The 5,211-nt window shown below is 38.2% G+C and overlaps 1 pseudogene; it reads right to left on the bottom strand.

Moving 5' to 3' along the window:
- Positions 1-970: 970 nt before the first annotated feature.
- LOC102818174 overlaps positions 971-5,211 on the bottom strand; it is a 31,549-nt pseudogene continuing 27,308 nt past the window's right edge.

The following is a 5,211-nucleotide window of genomic DNA, read 5'->3' as shown; positions in this document are numbered from 1 at the left end:
AGTTTTCTTTTTCTCCCCTTCCCCCTCCCCCTAATTCTACATTCACAGTTGAACCATATTATTAAGAAAGACACCTTGATGAAAATATCAAGATGGGAGTTCTGACCATTTGCCATTGTTTTCCCTAAAAGATAATAATTAAAAACAACAATATCCCTAAAGAGTGTCTTTCCTTTTTTTTTTTTTTTTTAACATCTACATCAGTAGAGAGAACTTCAGTTAGTTTTATGAAATACAACATATAACCCCCCCCCCCCCTTTTTTTTTCTTTGTTTTTTCAATTTGGGCGAAAGAAACTGCAGTGAATTGAAGTTGAGAATGTGAATACCGCCTCACTCACACATACTTATTCTTCGACTGAAAAGAATCTCTCACCCTCCTTTTAGTCAACAAGTGCACAGTACTGTGTGGCAAAGGTACACTGAAGGTGGGCTTGAGACCCAGGCTCCATCTTTATCAGTGGCAAAGACCAGACAGCCTTTTACAACAAAGCACCACTGCTGAACCCAGTCCCTCCTCTCCCAATCCAGTCATTCCACTCAGCACTGGCCACAAGACAGAAAAGCTAGTTCTAGCCTTTCCTGGGAACAGAGAGCTTTCTTCCATTCCTTTTTAAAGTAAGGAAATCCATCATTTTTCTCTTTTCCAAGATGCCCAATGTTATGGTATTCTATGAAGTCAGTGCTTACTTAACTTACTAACTGCTGTTTGTGGCTGTAGCTGCTGCTGTTGCAGGATTTTCAATGTGGTGTGTTTTCTAACCTCACTCACTCATCCTCTCATTTCCAAACATTCAGAATCCATGCACACTGGAGATTATCAGTGGGGGTCTCAGGTTATCAACCCAATAGTAACAGATCAAGCTTGTTTCTTAAGTTTCCTCAGTTATTTTGTTTCCTATGTAGCAAGGCTTTTTGCTTTGTTAATCTTTGATCTCCATCCTTCTATTAATAGTTCATGGATCATGGACCTAGCTTCTACTAATTTCAGTACATTTTTCCCAAATGCTGTATATGAATCCCCTATCAGTCCAAGCTACTATTCCATCTGTATAATCCTCATCTCCAGTAATGTGGTCAATGAAAGACAGAATAAATTCTACTCTGGGCTGGACCAGCATCACATCAGGGTGTACATTCTCTTGATCACCCTTCAACACCAGGACAATTCCAGTATACACTTCCAAACAGCTTTCCCTTAGCTCATTCAGATAATCCACCATGTCATGGTCGGACTTGTCCACCTGAGTTTGAGAGGCCTGCTGAAGAATATTTAATACTACCTTTTCATTCCCCAATTCTCCAGTAGCAGCTGCATCATCTCATCACAGAAAGGTCAGATGTTGAACTGCACTCACTAAGCCTGCAGCTGCTAAACAAACCTGGTACTCAGCATAATTTTTCAATCCAATACCTAGGAAGGGTTTAAAGGCCTCTATATATTTTAGGAAGTCACCACCCAACACTTCCACCAATGTGCTAATTGCCATCAAGTCATCCTCTTGCCCTACCCCAGACCCAGTTCGGCTCTGGAACATCCTGAACAAGGAAGTCATGACCACATCAGAGATCTGTTGTGCTTTCCGGAGAACATTCTGAAGAGTTGCACAGAGTAAAGACTGAAGGTCATTGAATGGGATCCTATCGAATGTGCTCTGAATATGTGACTCCATCTGAAGCACTTGCTGCAGTCACTCCATGATGACCCAAGTTGTTTTTGGAACTTCAGCGTAGCAATCCTTGGCGCTGTTTTTCACAATTTCCCTTAGAGATCCATAGGCAGCACTCTTCAGATCGTTGTGGTGTCTATCAGGCCTATCTGTGGTCTCCAGAAGCTTCTGAACTGTGAGTTCAAATGAAGAGGATAAACAATAGGTAGCTGGTTCTTCCTGATCATCAGCTACATCTGCAACTTCATAAGCAGCTTCTGCCAGACTGGAGAAAGCCCAGAATGCATTTGCTGCCACTCTAGGTTCAACACTAAGGCCCTCAATCAGACACTGCAACAGGGGAGCCAAGTAGACATCGTTGATGGCAGCTTCAGGGAGTAGTTCACAAATTCTGCTCAGAGTCCTTGAAGTTGTCTCTAGAACAATGACACTGGGGTCTTTCATGAATTCTATTAGAGTAGGCATTACCTGTATTACCAGTGGTTTGAACTGACTGGGCTCTGGTCCCTCCAAGATACAGTTGAAAGCTATCACCGCCACATCCTGGTACTGCCAATCAGGGTTCTTACTGTGTTCTTTAATAAAGGTGATGATATGTGAGACAATGTCATCTTCACAGCACATGGCCAGAAGTATGAGACACACTCCTGCTGCTTTGCAGAGGTTCCAGTCATCTAACAGTTCCCTGCCAATGTAATGTTGCACCTTTAAAAAAAAAAAATTACCTTTAGCAAAATTTCATTTGCATGTGATGTTAATGACATTATTGAATTATTTTTGCATTTTGTTGGGTCACCACTCTTTGTAATGAGCACAAGTATGGATCTCTCCAATCAGTTGAGCTGTTGGCTGTCGTCCGAATTTCTTAGCATAGATAACTAAGCACCTTCAGTACTTCAAGAATCTGTAGAAACATTTCAATTTGTATTCCATCAGTTCTTGGAGACTTGTTTTTTTGCCAATGGCTTCAGTGCACATTGAACTTCCTGAGGGATATCACTGTTGATGGCAGCTGGATCTTGGAAGAAAGCACAGAATACCAAAAAGATATGTGTATGTGTTTTATTGACTATACAAACACATTCAACTGCTTTGTTGTTTTTGTTCAAATTTGTTCTGACACATAAGTACACTTTATAGTGTTTCTGAGGCTGTAAATCTTTTGGGGTGCAGAAAGTCTCATATTTTCCAGCAAAGAAGCTGATGGATTTAAACCACCAACCTTGTTTTTTGCAGTCCAGTGGTTACCTTGCAGAACCACCATGCTCTCAACTGTGTGGATCATTACAAATTATGCACAGAATTGTGAAGAATGGGAATTTGAGAGCACATAACTGTGCTTTTGTATAAACCTATACATAGACCAAGAGGCAGTAATTTGATTATAACAAGTAGATGATGACTGATTTAAAATCAAGAAAATGTGCATCAGGTTTGTATCCTTTCACCATACTTATTCAATTTGTATGCTAAGCCAATAATCCAAGAAACTGGAATATATTAAGAAGAACATGGCATCAAGATTATAGGAAAACTCATGAAAAACCTGCTAAAAGCAGATGACACAACTTTGCTTGCTGAAAGCTAAGAGGATTTGAAGTGCTAACTGATGAAGATCAAGGACTATAGTCTTCAGTTTGGAATACACTTCAACATTAACAAAACAAAAATTCTCACAACTAAACCAATAAGGAATATCATGGTAAACAGATAAAATATGGAAGCTGTCAAGGATTTCATTTTAATTGGATCCATAATCAACACCCATTGAAGCAACAGTCAAGACATAAAGACATATGCTGCAAAATCCCTCTTTAAAGCTTTGAAAACGAATTATGTTACTTAACGTGCACCTCACCCAAGCCATGCATTTTCAGTCACCTTATATACTTTGAAAAATGGTCAATGAATAAGGAAAAGCAAAGAAGAACTGATGTCTTTGAATCAGGGTGTTGTCAAAGAAGATTCAACACACCATTCACTTCCAGAAGAATGCACACATTTGTGTTGAAAGTACAGTCAGATATTGTAAAAGCTTAAGAAAAGATATCCATACTAAAGGGGGAAACATAAAAATAAATACAGTACAATCAAAGCAAGGATGGCAAGGCTTCTTCCTGGTAGTTTGGTGATGTTATCAAGGGGAACGATTCCCTAAAGAAAGGCATCATGCTTGGAAAAGTAGATGGTCAAAGAGAAAGACCCTCAATAAGATGGATTTATATGGTGGCTATAACTATTATATAGTGACGACAACTATGGATTCATACATATCAGAGATTCTGAGGATGGTACCAGTCCAGATTGTGTTTACGTTCTGTTGTAGATAGAGTAGCTATAACAATAATCATATTTTTGCTATCGTATCCATAACCACTTTACAAAATTGTGAAGTGATTGAGAAAGGCTCAACACTTTTTCTCCTCTCCATTCCTTTCTTGGATTATCCTGTTATTAAGGAGTCTACTCCTTACAGATTTGAAAGGTTAATCCTGAATTCAAATCAGTAACTCCCAATAGCTTCTTTTCCTAACACCATGGGGAAACGATGTCACTTCATGCCCATGGGATACTTGAGTACCTGGATGTATGAGTTTAACTGAGCTCATTTTGAGACACTATAAGTCATGGGAGATTCGCAGCTGTCCTCAGGAAAGACAGATGTTCATAACTGATCGCCATACAACCCCTAGTGAGGTAAGCAATATATGGTCTCATTTATGTAATGGGTTAGACAAGAAAGTTCCAGCCCTCTAGCCAGAGAATACAGGTTTGTGGAAATTTTCTGAAGACAGTGATATCTTGGTATTTAGCTCATGAAGAGATAACTTTGTGTTATGATAGCAGGCATATCTACTCTGTTATGGTTTTGGAATAAGTTGCCATTATCTTGAGAAGAAATTTGTTTATGGACTTCTCTGTTCAGATCCTTACAGAAAAGGAAAGCAGATGAAGAAACTCATAAGAGATTAGATACATCAACCCAATACTATAGGTAAGTCAAAGCAGTCTTAAAAACATCATCTCATTTTATATTTATAAAATCCTATGGGGTACACATCTCCTATGGTTAATGCAATAATTATAGATATTGTAATTAAAATGTATTTTTTTTCATCTTCATAAATTCAAAGTAAATTTCTTTGGGAAAATTAAATATTCTGAACTTGCTTTCTTACATATTTTATTACCACAAGAATGGTTATGTAACAAAAGAATCTCTTAAAGATTAAATGAGGTGATGTCTGCAATGCAACTAACATAGATAACAAATGCTCAATTTATGTTAATTAACTCAATTCTTGTAAATATATAGATTGTTGTTGTCGTTAAGTACTATCAAGTCAGTTCTGACCCATAGCAACCCTATATAGGTTTTCCAAGGAGCGACTGGTCAGCTCAAACTGCTGACCTTGTGGTTTAAACCAATTTTGCAGTCTAGTACATTAATCCACAGCACCACACAGGATTCCTACAATATATAGATTAGGATATAGAATACATGTAGACAACTTTATACACCATTTTTTTTTTTTTTTTTT

Source organism: Chrysochloris asiatica, unplaced genomic scaffold (genome assembly GCF_000296735.1).
Source record: "Chrysochloris asiatica unplaced genomic scaffold, ChrAsi1.0 scaffold00140, whole genome shotgun sequence".
Taxonomy (NCBI): Eukaryota; Metazoa; Chordata; class Mammalia; order Afrosoricida; family Chrysochloridae; genus Chrysochloris; species Chrysochloris asiatica.
Note: the sequence above shows the minus strand (reverse complement) of the source record. Positions and strands in the feature narration are given on the sequence as shown.